Source organism: Pan troglodytes, chromosome X (genome assembly GCF_028858775.2).
Source record: "Pan troglodytes isolate AG18354 chromosome X, NHGRI_mPanTro3-v2.0_pri, whole genome shotgun sequence".
In the NCBI taxonomy this organism is placed as follows: Eukaryota; Metazoa; Chordata; class Mammalia; order Primates; family Hominidae; genus Pan; species Pan troglodytes.
The window spans coordinates 88,931,632-88,956,306 of NC_072421.2; positions in this window are offsets into that span (position 1 = coordinate 88,931,632).

The window sequence follows — 24,675 nt, forward strand, 5'->3', positions numbered from 1 at the left end:
AATTGAAAGACCATTAATGAATTTAATGAAGAAAAGAAGAGAGAAGATCCAAATAAGCTCAATCAGAAACAAAATGGGAGATATTACAACTGATACTAAAGAGGCTTCATTGTCTGAGGTAAATATCCGAGGTTCATTGTCTCATGCCAAGAAAATCAAGGACGTGGACACACAAGAAGTGAGTTTAAGACAGTAGTTTTAATATATGAGAGAAAAGAGAAAAGCTCTCTCTCCTGCAGAGAGAGAGAGAGACTTCCAAGTGGGTCTTCTGGTTCCATGGTGAAATGCATGGGGTTTTATAAATGAGCTTGTGGAGGCAGTACCTGATATACATAGGGCACAAGAGATTGGTTGGACCAAATGTTCCATTTGCATAGCATGCAAAGGAGCTGGCCATCTGACTGTAATCTTTTATTATGCAGATGGGGTCTCTACCTGGCTGGTGCCATGTTGCCTGCTGTTTTACTGCACATGTGGCAACAAAGAAAAGAGGAGAACCCCCATGTTGAATACACTTGCATTTCAGGTATCCCTTTTCTATAGGCACAGGTGCCAGCACTTACCTATGCAAGCTTTTAACTTGCTTACCTATGCTTGAAGCTTGAGCTTTAGGCTGCTTTGTGTTAGAAAAGAAATAATTTGGGAGCTGCTTTTTATTAAAAGGAATCCTTACTGAGGACTCTCTTACCTTCACTATTTGCCTAAATAATTTCTTTCTAGCTCCTGTATCAATACCACAGAAATACAAAAAAAAAAAAAAATCAATGCTACTGTGAACACCTTTACATGCTTAAACTGGAAAACCTAGAGGAGATAGATACATTTTGGGAACTATAAAACCCTCCTAGATTAAACCAGGAATATATAGAATGTCTGAACAGACCAATAACAAGCAGTACGATTTAAATAGTAATTACAAATTGCCAACAAACAAAGTCCAGGACCACTGTGATTCACAGCTGAATTCTATCAAACATTCGAAAAAGAATTGGTACTGATCTTATTGACACTATTCCAAAGTATAAAGAAAGAATCCTCCCTAAATCATTCTATAAAGCCAGTATTACCCTAATACCAAAACCAGGGAAGGACATAACCAAAAAAGAAAAGTACACACCAATATCCCTGATGAACATAGATTCAAATCTCCTCAACAAAATACTACCAAACTCAATCCAATAGCATATCAAAAAGATAATCCACCATGATCAAGTGGGTTTCATACCAGGAATGCAGGGATGGTTTAACATACATAGTCAATAAATGTGATACACCACATAAACAGAATTAAAAACAAAAATAACATGATCATCTCAGTAGACACAGAAAAGCATTTGAAAAAATCTAGCATCCCTTTATGATTAAAACTCTCAGCAAAATTGGCATGGAAAGGACATACCTTATGGTATGTTGACTGTGGGCTTGTCATAGATGGCAATTTCACTACTAGGTAACCACACAGAGGAAAAGAAGTCATTATACGAAAAAGATAATTACACACAAATGTTTACAGTGGCACAATTTGCAATTGCAAAAATACAGAACCAGCCCAAAGGCCCACAAATCAATTAGTGGATAAAGAAAATATGGTACATACATACCATGGAATATTACTCAGCCATAAAAAGGAATGAAATAATGACATTTGCAGCAACTTGGATGGAATTGGAGACTATTATTCTAAGTAAAGTGACTCAGGAATAGAAAACCAAACATTGTATGTTCTCATTATTATGTGGGAGCTAAGCTATGAGGACACAAAGGCATAAGAATAATACATTGGACTTTGGGGACTCAGGGGAATGGGTAGGGAATGGCAAAGGATAAAAGACTACACATTGGGTACAGTTTACACTGCCTGGGTAATGGGTGCATCAAAATCTCAGAAATCACCAATAAAAAATTATTAATGGCACCGAACACCACCTGTTCCCCCAAAAACCTTTTGAAATAAAAAAAATTTTAAAAAAAACCAAAATCCTAATTCTTCCCCCCCAACAGAATAGACCCTCCTCTTGGCCAAAGGGAATCCCCAACAAACACCTAAAAAACTAGTTCTGGCCATAACAGGAAGCTGGATGTCAGACATGCCTCACTATACCTTTCCCCCACCTTGGAATTCAAGGACAACTGACCAGCATTAACATTAAAACAGAAATTATAAGACTGACAGAACAGACAATCTCAACAAAATATCAAATTGTAAACAGGATATAAGACCATGCCAGGCAAGATTAAGTCTCCACCCCAAGGTAAACAGAGTCATATATTACATGCATGTTTGTTCAATATATATGTGTAAGGACCAATTCCATAAATATTCATAGCTCCTCTGTTCAACCAAAAGACTTAGCCTTATAAAAATCTTGAAAAGAAGGATACTCTGAAGATCAATCAAAATTGAAGAGTCTCTCCATTGCTATTAAACTTTGAGGAACCACTAGCTGAGTATACTTGTCCAAGATTAAGCCTGTTTCTTATGCGTCCACATAGGTACCTGAGAAAGACACCACGACCTACACTTGTGAACCCCTAGAAGACCTAAATCTGTTGTTTTGCAAATAAACAGATAAGTAACATCCTTAATCCCTCCTACAGGTACTCAACCGTCTTGACAACTCTCATCCCAAACAGGTTTGCACCCCCAATGGATACCTATGGCAATGTTGTCACCTATTCAATCAGCCTATAACTTGTTTCTCATTTGGGATTATTAAATCCATGGTTACCAGTGTATTGATAACACTTGGTTCAGGGGTTAATGTACAATAAAACAAGCAAAGCCCTCTAATATACAATTATATAACATCACTTATCTGGGTGTTAAGTAGGCAATCAGCCTTAAATTGGCTGGGATTGAGGCTACCATTGGTTTATTGGCCCCATGGGTAAAATTTGCCTATCACGAGGCAACTCTTCAAAACTTTATTTCTTCATCCTACACAATGTCTCATAAAATGGGGATACTTTAGATAAATTAAAACTTTCCCATCATTCCTTAGCAGATACAGCAATGAATAATAAATTAGCACTAGATTACTTATTGGTTGAAAAAGGGGAGCATGCACTATGATCTTTAAAACCTGCTGCACTTCTATAAACACCTCAAGTCAAATAGAAGACAGTATACAGAAAATATACGAACAAACTGCTTGGTTGTATACATACATAACCAAGGCACCAATCTCAACTCTATCTTATCAACCATTAAAAGCACCCTCCCAAGTCTCATTTGGCTTTTGCCCTTCCTAGGACCATTAATAGCTATCTTGTTATTACTAATATTTGGCTCTTACTTTACCTCTTGGTAAAGTTTGTGTCTTCTAGAATACAACAATTATATATAAAGATAATGCTGGCACAAGGCTTCCAATCCATCCCTTCATCGGACACAGAAAATAAAGTTATCCCACCTTTAGGCCGCTTAGAGCAGGCAACCAGAGATTTTTTAATCCTCCAATACTAGGCAGGGCCTATGTCTATAGAATCATCAGGACATCACATGCGAAAGGACTTCCCCTGGCTCCCCGAGGTTAATTGCAAACCCTTATGAGAGAATCCTATCACAGAGATCAACGTACACTGTCAGCAGAAAGAAGGTACAGAATGACCTTGGCCCTTCATCTCTCCCTAAGATTAAGGGTTCTCTCATAAGTAGAGAAGGGATTATGTTAGGAAAACAGGAGCATCGGGGAGCCAGGGTGACACCATTTAAAAATCAACTCCATCTTAAAGCTAGCAAGGTACATTCCTTGCCAGTCATGACCCATGGGTCATAAGATGCTGATAGCTAACAAAGTAGTTTGGAAATGGCTGTGAGGATGAACTCCTAAAAAAGCAGAATGTCTAGATGTTCTGATACTGTATGACAACATATGCTATAGTTATGGTCATGCTTTGATGTATTCATACACTACAAGGCAAAGAAGACTTTCTTTAAATCAGCAAAGTACTAAATTTTGTCATACTGTCAGCTCACTTACACACAGACATAACTTAGCTTAGCTTTTGCATTGGTAAGACCCCTATATAAAAAATGTTTAAAACAAAGCTGGCACATTTCTCCTCTTGCTTTATGAGGAATCCCTACTCTGTAACTGAGTAGCTTTCAATAAAATATCTCTTTCTTACTGCACTCTGTCACTTTCCTTGAATTCCTCTATTGGGGTCTGAATTGGGACCCCTTTTTTTCAGCAACACTTTTACCCTTCCTGATATATGCAATACTGATAGGAAGAGAACAACCAAAACAACAAAACAAACATCAATAACAACCTGGATAGTCTTATATTATCCTTCAATATATCTGTGATTTATGAGTGTTTGTACTACACTGAATCTCTCTGGCCAAGACCAAGGAGGTTTTGAAACTGGGTTTTGAGGTCCTCTCAGTTTGTTCATCCCAGTTGCAGGAATCTGAATAAACCTCCTCCCATATTGGAGAAGCCTACCTATTTCCTTTTTCTTTTTGAAGGGAATTTCAATTATATCATATATTGAATCCTTTTTCCACCCTGTACTCTACAGTAAAATTATTTTTTAATGAAAAGGAAAACTTTTGGTATTTACATTTTTGTATTTTAAAAGCATTGACTTTTGAGCCTATCTTCTTGATGTGGACTCAGAAAATGATATTTTGGAACTAGAAGACTGACTATTGACTTTTTCATTTTGCATTCCTTCTTTAACAATCCAAATATTGACAAAAGAAGGATTGGGATTCTATTAAGTGGGTATCATTTTGAGAAAGAGATTTCCACTCTGGCTAAATGAGGAATGTTACATATAAGTAAGTGTAAATAAGAAAACCAACATGTGCCAGGCGCGGTGGCTCACGCCTGTAATCCCAGCACTTTGGGAGGCTGAGGCGGGCAGATCACGAGGTCAGGAGATTGAGACCATCCTAGCTAACACGGTGAAACCCCGTCTCTACTAAAAATACAAAAAATTAGCTGGGCGTGGTGGCAGGCGCCTGTGGTCCAGCTACTCGGGAGGCTGAGGCAGGAGAATGGCATGAACCCGGGAGGCAGAGCTTGCAGTGAGCCAAGATCACACCACTGCACTCCAGCCTGGGCGACAGCGAGACTGTGTCTCAAAAAGAAAAGAAAACCAACATGATTATATGTATAACATACACATATACATATGTTATCCATGACAAAAAAAGTCTTGGTTGAAACAATAAAATGACTATATATTTCCAAGGAGGCTATAGGGACAGATGAATAGTAGGACAAGTATAAAGTTTTAGTGAAACCTTAAATTTTAAGATGTAAGCAGTTCAAAAGGCAATGAAGGAGATCAAAAAAAGATGTTCAAAACTAAAGAGAGACAGAAGAAAGAAGTGTGATAAAAAACTTGTTTTAAGAATAATTAATAAACTTAGTATAAAATATGGAAGAGAAGTACAATAAAAAATACCACAAATTTATAGAATATTCATGGACTTGACAACATGTAAATGATCATATTCTCATAAATAGAGTTTTAGTGGAGTGGTTGTGGCAGAAATCAGACTGTAGTGTACTGAGAATTGCATGAAAGATAAGAAAGAATGTGAATGTAGAAAATACTAAGACGCATGTTTTAAGAAACCAAAAGAGAAATGACAGTGATCAGAATGGGACATTTTAAATTAGGCCTATTTGTTGTTATTGCTGTTGCTTAAAGTGAGTAAGACTTGGGCATAGTTTTAGGAGAAAGGGAAGACCAAAAAAAAAAAAAGCAAAAAAACAAACAAAAAAAAAACCATGAGAGAGAAAGAGAGATAATTTATTAGATGAGATTCCTAATATGAGAAAGGCAGCAATCAAAAGTTATAATGGAATTGACCTTTACCTGGACTCATAGCCAATTCTATTCAATTGAAGATAAGAATTGAACAGGAGATGTCGATGAAAATAATTGGGAGACAGTGAGTCTCACACAAAATGACATCAGTTTTCTCAATGAATTGAAGGTGAAATTATCTTGATAAAGATTGCTTGAGTTCAAACTTTTTTGAGGCCTGGTGTCTTGCAGGAAACTGTACTTTGCAACCTGACTGCTTACTTAGATAGTAGAAATCTACAGACCTTACGTATGAAGCTGGGTGATGAAATCTATTATGAGTGCAGCAAATTTGAATTTAGGGGCAAATGCTATATTTCACCTTAATGGAATAATTAGTTTTCAGCTAGATCTTCTAAAAAGTTTAGTATATACGTTTTGCCTAAGTAATCTAGCATCTACTTATCTGGCCATCCTCGATATGATTAGCAGCCCAGGCCCTAAATGCCTAACAGTATAGGAAAAGAAATCAGAACTATAACCTAGTTGATTCCATAGAAGAAAGGGTCTAATGGCCATCTCTTTGAGACAATGTATGGTAAAACATGATATATGCAGTTCATGTAACTGCTGTTGTGCATACTGATAGAAGAAATGCCTTTTCTCCTCTGACCACAATAAGGATCCAATTTCCCTGAGAGATCATACAATGTAGGAAAACTCTATCAACTACATTCTATATTGTTAGCATTTACCTTTTCTTGATGGACTTTGAGAAATTGTAACTCCTGCCTCCTCTGGCTGGCTTACCTCTCATCTTTCTTTGCTATTGTATGAGTTTAGGAGTTAATTACACTGCTTAATTGTGTATTATTTTAAGTTTTGCTCTTTTGAGTCTGATGGGTGTGACCTTTTTCTCCTAGCTTAAATTTTGGCCAAAGGTACTAACATTAGAAAAGTTCTGGTATACAATTTTAAAATGTTGCTCATAATAAGACTTCCAAATTTTGAAAAATTATGCAAAATTACCATGGGGTTTTATTTCCAGTATGCTTTAGACACAACGTACCATACCAATGAAAATGAGTTAATGATGATCATTATTTAATATTCTGTATTAAGTGTAGTTCATGTAAAGTGAGAGAAAATTGTTCAAACTTCTTCATGGTAGATTGGATTTATACACAGGGTTAAAATAGTTTTTTCAGCAGTAAAGCATCAATGTGTTTTTTACAATTTATTTTCTTAATTGACAAATAATAATTGCACATATTTATGGGGTACACAGTGTTGTTTCAGTATGTATAATGTATAGTGATCCAATCAGGGTGATTAGCCTATCCATCGGGTCAAACATTACTCATTTCTTTGTGTGGGAAATATTTAATATACTCTTTCTAGCTATTTGAAACTATATATTATTGTTATCTATAGTCATCCTATGGCAGTATAGAAAACTAGCACTTATTCCACCTATCTAGATGTAATTTTATTTCCTTTAACAAATCTCTCTCTATCCCTCCCTTCTTTTACCTTCCTCAGCCTCTAGTATCCTCTTTTCTATCTATGAAATCAACTTTTTTTTTAGGTTCCACTTATAAGTGAGAACATTCAGTGCTTTCTGCTCCTGGCTTATTTCACTTAACATAATGTCCTCCAGTTCTATCAATGTTGATACAAATTATAGGCTTTTATTATTTTACAGCTAATAATTTATAAAGTATACATACCATATTTTATTTATAAATTATTTTGTTTTTGGAAACCTAGGTTGATTCTATATCTTGGCTATTAATGCTGCAATAAACACAGGGGTGCAGATGTCTCTTAGGCATAATGATTTCATTTTTTGGATAAATGCTCATTAGTGGGATTGCTAAATCACATGCAGTTATATTTATAGTTTATTGAGGAATATCTATATTCTTCTCCATAGTCCTGTGCTAGTTTACATTCCCACCAACAGTGTATATGAGTTTCTTTATCTCTGCATCCTCATAAGGATTTGGTAGAAACTAGACTTTGACTATGGGTCATCAAGTCACCATGCAACCTGAACTGCCTATCATGAGCTGTGTTCTTTCTGACCAATCTGGCCATAAAGTGGGGCATGCACAGCAGCATTTCATCATCAAATGGAAGTGGTATATACATAACTGGGCTTAAGCAGGTCCTGAAGGCACAAGCAAGTTACATGAGGAAGTGGCTCAACTGCCCATGGGTCTCCATTCCTGTCACCCTGTCTTCTCTCCCCCAGACTGCACCAATGATCTCATGGGAAGTTCCCTATGATCAATTGACAGAGAAAGAGAAGACCAGGGCCTGGTTTACAGATGGTTCTGCATGATATGCAGGCACCACTTCAAAAGTGGAAAGCTGCAGCACAATAGCCACTTTCTAGGACACCCCTGGACAGTGGCAAAGGGAAATCATCCCAGTGGGCAGAACTTCAAGAAGTGCCCCTGGTGGTGCACGTTGCTTGGAAGGAGAAATGACCAGATGTGTGATTATATACTGACTCATGGGCTGTAGCCAATGATTTGGCTGGATAATCAGGGATTTGTATAAAAGCATTATTGAAAATTTGTTAACAAAGAAATTTGGGGAAGAGGTATGTAGACGGACCTTTATGAGTAGTCAAAACCTGTGAAGGTATTTATATCCCATGTGAGTACTCAACAAAAGTTGACCTCAGCAGAAGAGAATTTTAATCATCAAGTCGATAGAATGAATCATTCTTGGACACCACTCAGCCTCTTTCCTTAGCCACCTCTGTCATTGCCCAATAGGCCCCTGAACACAGTGGCCATGGTGGCAGGAATGGAGGTTACACATTGGCTCAGCAACATGGACTTCAACTAACCAAGGTGGACATGGCTACAGCCACCACTGAGTACCATTTGTCAGGAGCAGAGACCAACACTGAGCCCTCAATATGGTACCATTCCTCAGGGTGACCAGCCAGCTACTTGGTGGCAGGTTGATTATATTGAACCTCTTCCATCATGGAAAGGGTAGTGGTTTGTCCTCAACAAAATAGACATTTACTCTGGATATGGGTTTGAATATCCTGCATGCAATGGTTCTGCCAAGACTGCCATCCATAAACTCATGAAATGCCTTATCCACCATCATGGTATTCCACACAGCATTGCCTCTGACCAAGGCACTCACTTTACAGCTAAAGAAGTGCAGCAGTGGGCTCATGCTTATGGAATTCACTGGTTTTACCTTGTTCCCTATCATCCTGAAGCAGCTGGATTGATAGAATGGTGAAATGGCCTTTTTAAGTCACAATTACAATGCCAACTAGGTGACAATACCTTGCAGGGCTGGGGCAAAGTTCTCCAGAAGGCTGTGTATTCTCTGAACTAGTGTCCAATATATGGTACTCTTTCCTCCCATAGCCAAGATTCACAGGTCAAGGAATCAAGGGGTGGAAGTGGCACCACTCATCATCTCCCCTAGTGACCCACTAGCAAAATTCCTGCTTCCTGTTCCTGCGACATTACATTCTGCTGGCCTAGAGGTCTCAGTTCCAGAGGGAGGAATACTGCCACCAGGACACACAACAATGATTCCATTAAACTGGATGTTAAGATTACCACCTGGCCACTTTGAGCTCCTCCTACCTTTAAGTCAACAGGCCAAGAAGGGAGTTACAGTGTTGGCTTAGTTGATTGACCCAGAATATCAAAATGAAATCAGTCTACTACTCCACAATTGAGGTATGGAAGACTATGCGTGGAATAGAGAAAATCCCTTAAGGCATCTCTTAGTATAACCATGCCCTGTGATTAAGGTCAATGGGAAACTGAAACAACCCAATCTAGGTAGGACTACAAATGGCCCAGACCCTTCAGGAATGAAGGTTTGGGTCACTCCACCAGATAAAAAAACCATGACCAACTGAGGTGCTTACTGAAGGCAAAGGGGATTCAGAATGGGCAGTAGAAGAAGGTAGTCAACAATACCAGTTATGACCATGTGACCAGTTGCAGAAACAAGGACTGTAAATGTCATGAGTATTTCCTCCTTATTTTGTTAAGAACATATTTGTGCATGTATACACTTATACTACAAAAATATCATCAAAAGATCCTCTATTAGTAAGAGCCTGTATTAGATCCCGTATTCTACACTTGTAAGAAAATATTATATCTTCATCTTATTTCCTTCTTTTTCCTTTATTATGTGACATAAGATTTATTGACTTCTTATCAGCATTTAAGTGTTAACTTTATGTAATAGCATTTAGGTTAAGGATTAGTGCGCTTCCGTTTGCAGAAAGGATAGCTGTATTGTGTTAGGCATAATTATGACCTTATCATTGTCTTTATTTGAAGATTATGTATGATTTCAGGAGATGGTGTTTGGGTTCAAGTTGACAAGGGGTGAACTTGTGATCGTTAATATTGAGTGTCAACTTGATTAGATTGAAGGATGCAAAGGATTGTTCCTGGATGTGTCTGTGAGGGTGCTGCCAAAGGACATTAACATTTGAGTCAGTGGACTGGGAGAGGCAGACCCACCCTCAATCTAGGTGGGGACCATCTAATCAGCTGCCAGTGTGACTAGAATAATGCAGGCAGAAGAAAATGGAATGAGGAGACTTGCTGAGTCGTCCAGCCTTCATCTTTCTCCCTTGCTGGATGCTTCCTGTACTCGAACATAAGGCTCCAAGTTCTTCAGCTTTTGGACCCTTGGACTTACACCAGTGATTTGCCAGAAGCTCTCAGGCCTTTGAACACAGACTGAAGACTGCACTGTCAGCTTCCATACTTTTGAGGTTTTAGGACTGGGACTGGTTTTCTTGCTCCTCAGCTTGCAGAGGGCCTATTGTGGAACTTCACCTTGTGATCCTGTGAGTCAATTCTCCTAATAAACTCCCCTTCACATATATGTATACATATACGTATAAGTCTGTCCCTTTAGAGAACGCTGACTAATACAGGATCTTCTGATATTTCCTTCACAACAGGAAGTTCCTCCTAACTTCACATCCAACCTTGGTCAAGGAGAAAAGGCTGCAGAGGCTGGATGCCACCATGCTGTCCTCCTTGACTTCCAGTTACCACAGAAGTGTCTCCACTTTCCCACTGCACTCTGGTGCTCTCCCTTCAACACTCCAGTCAAATGTTAGCTGCTTATTTATTGCTTTGATTTTTTTTTCCTGTGGGGGAGAAATATGCCAGGTGTCTCTAGTCAGCCATCTTGCTGATATCCATGAATGTGTTTTGTAACAATTATTGAAAACTTCAATTCCATACAGTAAAAAACAAAATTCAGTTTTCCACAAGCTTAACATTACTCAATTATTTTGGTGTTTATATTAACTTTTATTTTCTAGAATATATAGGATACTTCCATTCTCAATTCAGAATGTTTTCTTTTTTAAATTTTTCTCGATCACCTATTATTTGTAAGGTCTTTTGCCTAGCACATTTTGCTTAGGCTGTTTTTCTACTAGAAGCTTTTTATGTTTGTTTGTTTTGACTTCTCTGTTTAGATTGTCCAAAGTATTATTTTTCTTTAAACATTGATCTCAAATATTTTTCCCAACGTTGTTTTTAAATTGTGCTAGCTTGTCCAACTTGGTATCATTCATTTGCGTGCTGTAGCACTGTGAGTAGAGCATTTCCATTAAGCCATGCTACCATACGCATTCTGGTTTCTTAGCATATGCAATAGAGTAAGACATTGCATTGACTTCTATTTTTACTTTTTGTGAAATTTTGCCAGTGGGTTTTCCTTTCTCTTTAGCACATGCAAAGATCTTAAGGAGATAAAACTTCTAAGATAAAAGGGTTTGAATTATGTAAAATCAGTGTAGTGATTAGATGTACTAAATCCCATCTGAACCCAAACCAATATGTTTTACATTAGACATTCTCTTTTGCTAATAATATGCATAAAAGAAACCCTGAATTTATCTTATTACCACCCCATAATTTAGTTTTTAAATTGCACCAGTATCTATCATTAAAATGAAAGCTTATTAGGGTTTCAAAGGAATATTATTATGTCATGCTTTGAAACAGTAACTAAGCATCTCCCTATGTACCAAACTATCTGAAATTAAGAACCACATATGAATATTCCACATTATAAAATAATTTTGAATATGCCATTCATTTAGTGTACATATACAATATACATGCACACGTATTTATCTGTTTATTTATTTATGTATTTATTTATTTTTGAGATGGAGTCTCACTCTGTCACCCAGGCTGGAGTGCAGTGGCACGATCTCGGCTCAATGCAACCTCAGCCTCCTGGATTCAAGCAATTCTCCTGCCTCAGCCTCCTGAGTAACTGGGATTACAGGCACTTGCCACCATGCCTGGCTAATTTTTTGTATTTTTAGTAGAGACGAGGTGTCACCATGTTGGCCAGGCTGGTTACGAACTCCTGACGTCAAGTGATCCATCTGCCTCAACCTCCCAAAGTGCTAGGTTTATAGGCGTGAGCCACCGTGCCCAGCCTGTATTTAGATTGTCATAATATATAGTTACCTGTTTAAAATTTTAGTCTGATATCAGGATAATGCTGTATAATTTGTTAACATTTGCCATTAAAATGTCAGGCTGGGGCTGTGTATAGTGGCACAAACTTGTAATCACAGCAATTTGGGAGGCCAAGGCACGAGGATTACTTGAGCCCAAGAGATTGAGACCAATCTGGGAAACATAACAAAACCCCATCTCTACAAAAAATTTAAAAATTAACCAGACATGGTGGCATGTGCCTGTAGTCACAGCTACTTGGGAGACTGGGGCAAGAGGATTTCTTGAGCCCAAGAGGTCAAGGCTTCAATGTGTTATGATCATGCACGGCCCTCACACCTGGAAGAAAAGAGTGGGACCTTGACTCAAAATAAATAAATAAATAAAATAAATAAATAAAATAAATTTCAGGCTCAGAGGTACTATCCAACACAATCAAGCAAGAGAAAGAAATAAAAGATATTCAAATAGGAAGAGAAGAATTCAAACTATCTCCCTTTGCTGACGATAGGATTCTATACATAAAAAATCCTAAAGATTCTGTCAAAAGGTTACTAGAACTGAAAAATGATTTAAAGAAAGCTTCAGGATACAAAAATAAATGTACAAAAACAGTAGCATTTCTATACACCAATAATGTCCATGCTGAGAGTCAAATCAAGAACACAATTCCATTTACAATAGCCAAAGGAAAATGAAATACCTAGGAATGAAGCTAAGAAAAGAGGAGAAAGGTCTCTACAAGAAGTTTCTTCATATAATTAGAAAAAAACTTTTCTAAAATTCATATGAAACTGAAAAAGAGACTGAGCGTCCAGAATATCACATTACCTGACTTCAAACTACACAATAAGGCAACAGTAACAAAACCAGCATTGTACTGGTACAAAAACAGTCACATAGATCAATTCAACAGAATATAGAACTAAGAAATGAAACCATACTGCTTATAATAATCTGATCTTTAACAAAGTTGGCTAAAACAAGCAATGGGGAAAGGACTCCCTATTCAATAAATGGTGCTGGGATAACTGGCTAGCCATATGCAGAAGATTGACACTGGACCCCTGCCTTACACCATATACAAAAATTAACTCAAGATTGATTAAATATTTGAATGTAAGACCCCAAACTATAAAAATCCCAGAAAAAAAACTAGAAAATACCCTTCTAACCATTAGACTTCACAATAATTTTGGCTAAGTCCCCAAAAGTAATTTCAACCAAGACAAAAATTCTCCAAATAAGACATATAAGTGGCCAAGAAACACATTAAAAATTACTTAGCCTCACTAATCATCAAAAAAATGAAAATCAAAACCACAACGAGATACTATCTGTGATTAGAATGGTTACTATTAAAAAGTCAAAAAAGACAGATGCTAGTGAGGCTGCAGAGAAAAGGGAACACGTATACACTGTTGGTGGGAAGGTAAATGAGTTCAACCACTGGAAAGCAGCTTGGATATTTCTCAAAAAACTTAAAGCTACCATTCAACCCAGAAATCCCATGACTGGTTACATACCCTAGGGAAAAGAGATCATTGTACCAAAACAAAAAAATACATGTTCACTTGTATGTTCATCATTGCACTATTTAGAATAGCAAAAACATGGAATCAACTTAGGTGCCCATCAACGGTGGACTGGATAAAGAAAATTTGGTACATATATACCATGGAATACTACATGGCCATCAGAAAAGAATGAGATCATGTCCTTTGCAGCACCATAGATGGAGCCAGAGTCCATAATCCTAAGTGAATTAATGCAGGAACAGAAAACCAAATACCACATGTTCTCACTTATAAGTGGGAGCTCAACATTGAGCACACATGGACATAAACATGGGAACAACAGACACTGCAAACTACTAGAGAGGGGAGAGAGGAAAGGGAGCTTGTGTTGAAAAACTACCTTTTGGGTACTATGCTCACTACCTGGATGAAATTATACTGATTTAACAAATCTGCACATATACCCCCTGTATCTAAAATAAAAGTTGAATTCAAAAATAAAATGTTAGGCTGTGCTAATCCACAAAAGACAGCATATAAGTCATTTTTGAAAAGGTGTTATAAAAAATGTAAACTTTTAAAGCTATCAACAATGTTAATTATAATCAACATTTAGTTAAAAGACATATTTAACTATTCAGGAAAAAAAACAGAGCTATAAGAATTGGACACTGTATATTATATTAACATATAATATACATTCAGAAAAGTGGACAAACCACAATTGTATAACTCATTGAATTCTAAAAAGTGAAAACTCCTGGGTAACCACAACCTAAACCAAAAACAGAACATTAGCAGCACCCAGGAGCTTTGTTCATACTCCCTTGAAATTGCTGTCTTTTCTCCCTGCCACGCAAGGCTAAACATAGTGACTTCTCTCCACATACAATAATTTTGCCAGTTTTGAAGTTTATATAAATGTATTCACACATATAACATATGTGTGTACGTGTGTGTGTATGTATGTGTATGTGCATAAAATCTGGTCTCTTTAACTCAACATTAAATTTGTGAGATCCATCATTATTGTGTATAGATATAGTCCATTCAAGTTTCTATGTACAATTTTCATTTGATTAATAAGCCACAATATATTTTTCCTATTCTACTCTTGATGGAAATTTGACGTGTATTCAGTTTTAGGCTGTAAGAATAGTGCTACGATGAGCATTACTGTAAATATCTTTTTGTAAACATAAGTATGCATTTTTTAGTATATATCTATAAATAGAATTGCAGGTTCGTAGAATATGCATATATTTAGCTTTATTAGATACTACCAAATAGCCTTCCAAATTGAGTACATAAATTTATACTCCATTAACAATGTGTGATGGTTCTAGTTGATGTCCATCAACACTAACAATTGGTATTGTCTTTTTTTTCCATCTTGGGAGTTCCAGTGAGTGTGAAGTTCTATTTTACATTTCCCTAAGGACTAATGCAGTTAATATGGTTTCATATGTTTATTAATCATAAGAAATTCTCTTTTGTCCTGTCCTCTTGAGTATTTTGCTCTTTTATTATTTGAGTATCTTTTCTTATTTGAGCATTAATTTCATTGAGTATTCATTTAAAATTAAATGAATTGTAGCACTTTATATGTTGTGGATATAGGGCATTTGTCAAATATATTAATTGCAAACATCTTCTTTTGTCTATGCCTTCCCTTATTTTCACAATAATAATTTTGATAAACAAGTTCTCAATTTAACATAATCCAGTAAATCTTTATTCCTTTATGGTTAGAACTTTATGTGCCTCATTGAATATATATTTGCCAGTCTCTAGTTCATGAGGATATTCCAATATTATTTCATATAAAAACTTTACTGTTATACTTTTGAATTTAGATCAACAATCCATCAGGAATTGATACTTGTGTGTGGTGTGAAGTCCCCCAAGATCAAGATTCCTTTTATTTCAACTGATTGAGCCCTATTTAATTAAAAGGAACATCTTTTACCAAGGCCCTTCAGTATCACCTTCATCATAAATCAAGTGAGTCAATTTCTGAATTCTATTCTGTTCCAACTGTCTACTTTTTAAACCTTGCACCAAACCAAAGCATTTTGTCCTATGTACCAGCAATGAAAAATTTGAATTTGAAATTAAAACAAAAATACCATTTACATTAGATCCCCCAGAAATGAACCTAACAACATATGTCCAACATCTGGATGAGGAAAACGATGACATTCTGATGAATGAAGACAAAACATAAACTGAATAAATGGAGAGACAGTCCATGAATAGAAAGACTCAATATTGTCAAGTTGTCACTTCTTGCCAACTTTGTCTACAGATTCAATGCAATCTCAGACAAATTATTAGGAAGTTATTTCACTTATTTTATAGATATTGATAAATTGATTCTAAGGTTTGTGTGTAGAGGCAAATGATATAGAATAGCCAATAAAATACTGAAGAAGAACAAATTTGGAGTAGTGACACTAACTGACTTCAAGCTTTACTATAAAGCAACAATAATCAAGACAACGTGGTATTGGCAAAAGAATAAATGAACAAGTCAATGGAGCAGAATAGTTAGCCCACTAATAAACCTGAATACAGTCAACTAATATTTGACAAAGAAGGAAAAATAATAAAATAGACCAAAGATAATGTTTTAAACACATGGTGCTGGAATTATTGAACATCCACATGCAAATTAAGTCAGTGTGGTATTGTTAAAAAAGAGACAGATTAATAAAACAGAATAGAGCCCAGAAAGAAACCCACAGAAATTGTCAACTGATCTTTGACAAAGGAGAAAAAGCAATGCAATAGAGAAAAGATAGTGTTTTCAATAAATCATGTTGGATCAACTGGATATCCACATCCAAAAAAAAAATGAACACATAGACACTACACCCTTCATAAAAATTAACTCAAAATCAATCACAGACCTAAATTTAAAACATAAAATTATAAAATTCCCAGAAGATAGCATAGAAGAAAATCCAGATGTCCTTGCATTTGCAAATATTTTTAGATATGAAGGCATAATCTATGAAAAAACTGGTAAGTTGAACTTCATAAAAATTTAAAACTTCTGCTCTGAAAAATATATCACCAGGAGAATGAGAAAACAAATCAGACTGAGAGAAAATATTTGCAAAAAAAATATCTGATAAGGAGATGTCATCCAAAATATGCAAATAATACTTAAAACAACTATTTAAAGAGAACAACTTGATTTAAAAGATGGGCAAAATATCTGAACAGAGATCTCACTAAAATCGACATACAGATGTCAAATTAGCATATGCCAAGATGTTCAACATTATATGTCATTAAGGAATGACATGTTAAAATTACGATAATATACCACTATACACCTGTAGAATAACCAAAATCCAGAACACCAACACCAAATGTTGTCTGGGATGTTGAGCAACAAGAACTCTCATTCATCACTGATGGGAATGCAGAATATTGCAGCCACTTTGGACGACTGTTTGGCAGTTTCTTTCAAAACGAAACATACTCTTGCCATGTCATCCAGCAACCAGACTCCTTGGTATTGACTCAAGTGAGTTGAAAACTTATGTCCACAGAAGAACCTGCACATGAATGTTTATAGCAGTTTGTTCATAATTGCCAAAACTTGGAAGCAACTAAGGTGTCTTTCAGTAGGTGAATGGATAGGTAAACTATGGTATGTTCAGACAATGCAGTATTATTCAGTACTAAAAAGAAATGAGTTATCTCCATGAAAAAACAGGGAGAAAACAAATTAATATTGCTAAGTAAAACTAGTCAATTGTGAAGTCTATACACTGCATTATTCCAGACGAATGACATTTTGAAAAAGGCAAAACTGTGAAGACAGTAAAAAGATCAGTGGTTTGCCAGAGTTACGGGGAGGGAGGGATAATAATGAAGCTCAGAGGGTTTTTAGGGCACTGACAGAATTCTGTAGATCATAATGGTGAATATATGTCATTAGACATTTGGGTAAATTGCTCACCTTTGTATCCCAAGAAAACTTGGGGCTCCTGGGCCTGTCAGAAAGTGGCATTCTTTACTTACCACCGGTCAGGAACCTGTACAGGAACTGTGTAGACAAGGTATGGGGCCAGTTTTCCCAATGGGCTTTTATTGGCTCTATAAGTCAACTTTGATTCCTTAAAGGAGTCTGTATCTGAAAGCATGCCATTCCAGTCAAAACCTTGATAAAATAACCAGTGTCTCCAATTGTGCCCTGTTATAAAACAGATTCTTACTGCACTTATGCAAATAACTTTGTTGCCATAAGTTAAGAACACACACTAGTTTCCAAATGTTGGAGAAATCAGATAGAGGTAAATATGCTCCATATTTTATTAATAGGAGTGTATTTTACTCAATTGTTAAAAGCTATAAATAGCTCAAAAGAAAAGTTTTCTTGGCTCTGACAAAAGATCAGCAACATTTTAAGCAAAACATCATAAAAGGATTTATTTCAGTCTTCTATTAGTTTAGTCCATGCAGTTAACTCCTGTTATGCCTGATATTCATGAACATTACAGATCTCCATGGGAGACTTGGAAGTTCTTCTTCTATTCTCGTGTTATCAGAAACTGCAGATCTCCAAAGTTATCAGAAACCTGCATTCAAGAGCACCTGTCAGAGTCCTATGCTGATTATAAAACCACCTTTTCAAAGGGATAAAAGTAAAACAACTGTGGATGATAAGACTTAGAACAGTCACAGTTAAAGACACAATTGACAAGGAAGGTTGGTTACTTCTGTGGCATAAAACAATTTTACATAATAACCATAATTTCTACTGATAACATACACTAAGACATATCAGAATCACAGGAATTCCATATAATTCTGGAACACATAGTAATAACACATTTATATAAATACAATCCAAAGAAGGTTAAACACTTTTCATATTTGACAATACTTCCTGTATGATTTTATTATATCAAATAAGCTGAATATGTCCCTTTTGAACTTCAGGGAACTAATATAAAAAAAATGATGAGGACCAAAGTTAGAATTTGACTTTGGAAAGTTTGTCAAATATAAAAATTTAAAACATAAGATGTCACAAAATAGGATCACAGGTCATTGTAAAATAAGTCATTAATTCAGCCAAAGTGATAACTCAAAGATTTTTTTTTAAAAAAGGCAAAAACCTTTATTCTTTGAGAGACAGTTAATTTCCCCAACAATAAGCCCTAATAAAGATAGTATGAGGCCATTTAAATTTGTTTTTCAAAATTTTATAAACAATCTATAAAATTTTAATCATCTTGACCATAAGATATAGTTTCCAAAAGCCTTTTTGTAACCTTTATAACCTTTCATTAAGGAGTGGGTTAATGCTATAAGAAAACCGTGTTAATCTGACACATGGGGCCCATATACTGGTCTTGGGTCAGTGTGCGTTTGAGGTTAATGATTAATTTGTAGAGAAACCAAACATACTTTATCTCTCAAAACTGGCCCTTAGAATCTCACGTGCCCACCACTTCTGCAATAGTTCCAGGGCCTTGAGTTGAATAGTTTTAATTTCTGGCCCTGTGTCTCACGAATTCAGTCTATCTTGATTGGCATTTTCTACCAGGTATTAAGATGAAGTTTTAACTGCTGTCAGTGTTTAAGATTTAGTAGGACTTTGGGTGCTTTTTAGACTCAGGATGCAAACCCCTTTATCAATGGTATGAGAATTTTGAAACCATATACACAAAGTTACACAGATGTAATAACCTTTAAGTTTTTAAATCTTTTTTTCTAAGCAAACCCAAACTTATTAATAATGACATAGGAATTATTTTGCTGAAGTGTAAAATCTCTTTATTAGGACAATTACTCAAAGGCAAAAGAAAAGACCTTCGGCTGGTCCCTATGGGTAGTCAATTTAGATAAAGAAAACAGATCCAGTTTCAGCTTTCTACATATGGCTAGCCAGTTTTCCCAGCACCATTTATTAAATAGGGAATCCTTTCCCCATTGCATGTTTTTCTCAGGTTTGTCAAAGATCAGATAGTTGTAGATATGCGGCGTTATTTCTGAGGGCTCTGTTCTGTTCCATTGATCTATATCTCTGTTTTGGTACCAGTACCGTGCTGTTTCGGTTACTGTAGCCTTGTAGTATAGTTTGAAGTCAGGTAGTGTGATGCCTCCAGCTTTGTTCTTTTGGCTTAGGATTGACTTGGCGATGTGGGCTCTTTTTTGGTTCCATATGAACTTTAAAGTAGTTTTTTCCAATTCTGTGAAGAAAGGCATTGGTAGCTTGATGGGGATGGCATTGAATCTATAAATTACCTTGGGCAGTATGGCCATTTTCACGATATTGATTCTTCCTACCCATGAGCATGGAATGTTCTTCCATTTGTTTGTATCCTCTTTTATTTCATTGAGCAGTGGTTTGTAGTTCTTGAAGAGGTCCTTCACATCCCTTGTAAGTTGGATTCCTAGGTATTTTATTCTCTTTGAAGCAATTGTGAATGGGAGTTCACTCATGATTTGGCTCTCTGTTTGTCTGTTGTTGGTGTATAAGAATGCTTGTGATTTTTGTACATTGATTTTGTATCCTGAGACTTTGCCGAAGTTGCTTATCAGCTTAAGGAGATTTTGGGCTGAGACAATGGGGTTTTCTAGATATACAATCATGTCATCTGCAAACAGGGACAATTTGACTTCCTCTTTTCCTAATTGAATACCCTTTATTTCCTTCTCCTGCCTAATTGCCCTGGCCAGAACTTCCAACACTATGTTGAATAAGAGTGGTGAGAGAGGGCATCCCTGTCTTGTGCCAGTTTTCAAAGGGAATGCTTCCAGGTTTTGCCCATTTAGTATGATATTGGCTGTGGGTTTGTCATACATAGCTCTTATTATTTTGAAATACGTCCCATCAATACCTAATTTATTGAGAGTTTTTAGCATGAAGGGCTGTTGAATTTTGTCAAAGGCCTTTTCTGCATCTATTCAGATAATCATGTGATTTTTGTCTTTGGCTCTGTTTATATGCTGGATTATGTTTATTGATTTGCGTATATTGAACCAGCCTTGCATCCCAGGGATGAAGCCCACTTGATCATGGTGGATAAGCTTTTTGATGTGCTGCTGGATTCGTTTTGCCAGTATTTTATTGAGTATTTTTGCATCAATGTTCATCAAGGATATTGGTCTAAAATTCTCTTTTTTGGTTGTGTCTCTGCCAGGCTTTGGTATCAGAATGATGCTGGTCTCATAAAATGAGTTAGGGAGGATTCCCTTTTTCTATTGATTGGAATAGTTTCAGAAGGAATGGTACCAGTTCCTCCTTGTACCTCTGGTAGAATTCGGCTGTGAATCCATCTGGTCCTGGACTCTTTTTGGTTGGTAAGCTATTGATTATTGCCACAATTTCAGATCCTGTTATTGGTCTATTCAGAGATTCAACTTCTTCCTGGTTTAGTCTTGGGAGAGCGTATGTGTCGAGGAATTTATCCATTTGTTCTAGATTTTCTAGTTTATTTGCGTAGAGGTGTTTGTAGTATTCTCTGATGGTAGTTTGTATTTCTGTGGGATTGGTGGTGATATCCCCTTTATCATTTTTTATTGCATCTATTTGATTCTTCTCTCTTTTTTTCTTTATTAGTCTTGCTAGTGGTCTATCTATTTTGTTGATCCTTCCTTACACCTTATACAAAAATCAATTCAAGATGGATTAAAGACTTAAATGTTAGACCTAAAACCATAAAAACCCTAGAAGAAAACCTAGGCAATACCATTCAGGACATAGGCATGGGCAAGGACTTCATGTCTAAAACACCAAAAGCAATGGCAACAAAAGCCAAAATTGACAAATGGGATCTAATTAAACTAAAAAGCTTCTGCACAGCAAAAGAAACTACCATCAGAGTGAACAGGCAACCTACAAAATGGGAGAAAATGTTTGCAACCTACTCATCTGACAAAGGGCTAATATCCAGAATCTACAATGAACTCAAACAAATTTACAAGAAAAAAACAAACAACCCCATCAAAAAGTGGGCAAAGGACATGAAAAGACACTTCTCAAAAGAAGACATTTATGCAGCCAAAAAACACATGAAAAAATGCTCATCATCACTGGCCATCAGAGAAATGCAAATCAAAACCACAATGAGATACCATCTCACACCAGTTAGAATGGCAATCATTAAAAAGTCAGGAAACAACAGGTGCTGGAGAGGATGTGGAGAAATAGGAACACTTTTACACTGTTGGTGGGACTGTAAACTAGTTCAACCATTGTGGAAGTCAGTGTGGCGATTCCTCAGGGATCTAGAACTAGAAATACCATTTGACCCAGCCATCCCATTACTGGGTATATACCCAAAGGACTATAAATCATGCTGCTATAAAGACACACGCACACGTATGTTTACTGCAGCACTATTCACAATAGCAAAGACTTGGAACCAACCCAAATGTCCAACAATGATAGACTGGATTAAGAAAATGTGGCACATATACACCATGGAATACTATGCAGCCATAAAAAAATGATGAGTTCATGTCCTTTGTAGGGACATGGATGAAATTGGAAATCATCATTCTCAGTAAACTATCGCAAGAACAATAAACCAAACACCGCATATTCTCACTCACAGGTGAGAATTGAACAGTGAGATCACATGGACACAGGAAGGGGAACATCACACTCTGGGGACTGTTGTGGGGTGGGGGGAGGGGGGAGGGATAGCATTGGGAGATATACCTAATGCTAGATGACGAGTTAGTGGATGCAGCGCACCAGCGTGGCACATGTATACATATTTAACTAACCTGCACAATGTGCACATGTACCCTAAAACTTAAAGTATAATAATAAAAGAAAAAAAAAGATAAAGAAAACAGAACCCCCAAAACGGAGTGAGTGTCATTATTTGCTCTGAGCTCTTCAAGGGGTTTTAGTCATTAGAAACCTTCTCTAGATTTTTCTTGGTACCGAAGATGGTGAAGGAGGAATAGGGTGGAAGAAAAGTAAATGAAAGATCATTTTTTTAAAGACGGGAAGCAAACACAGAAGCCAAACACATGGTTTTCTTATTTTGTTTTTGTTTTCTTTTTTCCTTTTTGCAGCTGAAGGAATTTTAGCCAATTCAGAAAGGCCTTGTTTCCCATAATTTTGAGTTATCATTCCAATTTGACCAATTCAGGTAGAGTTGGTCAAATCTGATGGGAGAAAGACCTGAAAAACCAACAACAAAAAACCCCACAATATGATTACCAAGCACTCTAATGGTAAGGAGAAACTAAGCTACACTGTTACCGGTGGAAGAAATCCATGTTATCAGCGGTGAATCTGTATAGATCGGCTGCAACCTCAATTCTTGCCTCCTCAGAAGAAAGAATATGAATGAGGGGCATAAGGCAGAAGAGACCTAGGCAAGTTTCAGAGCAGGAGTAGAAGTTTATTAAAGGAAGGAAAGGAAAGAAAAAAAGAATAGTATAACTTTCAAGCGGCTGACTTGAGAAACCAAGTGCTCAGCCTGACCTCTTGACTTCGGGTTTTATACATTGCCATACTTCTGAGATCTTAGATTACTTCTCTGCACTCCTGAGATCTTATTGGGAAGTTTCTGATCAGTTTCAGGTGTGTTCTATCTACTAGGAGACTGCCTTTCCCTGGCACTGGCTGTGACCAATTATTACTTCAGAGAAACAGTTAAAAACCACCTGACTGTCAACCTGATGGTCTCCCAACACTCCTGGTGTGTGTGTGGGTAGTTCTCCTCTGCCCTTTTCATACCTGAGTAGCTATCTACTGTAATAAGATGACTAAGAATTGTAACTTTAGCCAATATGAAGCTACAATTCAACTACTTAACTAGGAGTGGGTCTCAGGCTGAAGACTGCTTTCTACCATTCTAGAAGCAGGAAAAAACTCAAACTCACCTTCCTTCCCTGTTGGAAGTGAGCTCAAACTACAGAAAGGTGTTAACTGCCTTCCATTGTCATGGAAGCAGGAAAACTTGCCTTCCTAGTTGGAAGCAAGTAAAACTCCAGAAAAAAGAGTTGTACAGCAAAAAAGTTTTTGATCTCAACCAAATTTTGGAAGATCAGGGATTATCTGGAGGGAGAGGAGCTCCCAGGCCTCAGAAAATTGTCCTATTGGGTTTGAGCCATAAAGATAGCTCAAGCTGGTAGCAAGCCCTGATAGATTTGTCAAAGGTCAAGGCCACCTCCACTCAACGTCCACTCATGGTTACTAAAAGTGAACCCCAAATATCTGAGACAGGTCTCGATTTAGAAAGTTTATTTTGCCAAGGTTAAGAATACCCACATGGCACAGCCTCAGGAGGTCCTGATGCCATGTTCCCAAGGCGATAGAGGCACAGCTTGGCTTTATACATTTTAGGGAGACATGAGACGTCAATCCGTATATGTAATACGTACATTGATTTGGTCTGGAAAGGCAAGACAACTCAAAAAGGGGAGGGTGCTTCCAGGTTATAGGTGGATGAGAGAAAAACGGTTTCATTCTTTTGAGTTTCTGATTAGCCTTTCACTGAATGTGCAATTTATAGGAATAGTCACTTATGCATTAGTCTGGCTTAGTGAAGCAATAGGGCAATGGAAACAATCAGATACGTGGTTGTTTCATGTGAGCAGAAGGATGACACTGAGTTCTGTGTGTCTGTTGTTCACAAGGAATTTCCTATGGGCAAATTGCGAGGAAGGTATGTAGATTTTTTTAATCTTTACGCCATCTTATTTAGGAATAGAATGGGAGGCAGGTTTGCCTAACGCAGTTAACAGCTTGACTTTTCCCTTTGGCTTAGTGATTTTGGGGAGATTTATTTTCCTTTCAAAAAACCAATAAAATATACAATACTAGGGCTGAACCCTAATATAAGCAACTATGGACTTTGGATGATAATGATGTGTCAGTGTAGGTTTAT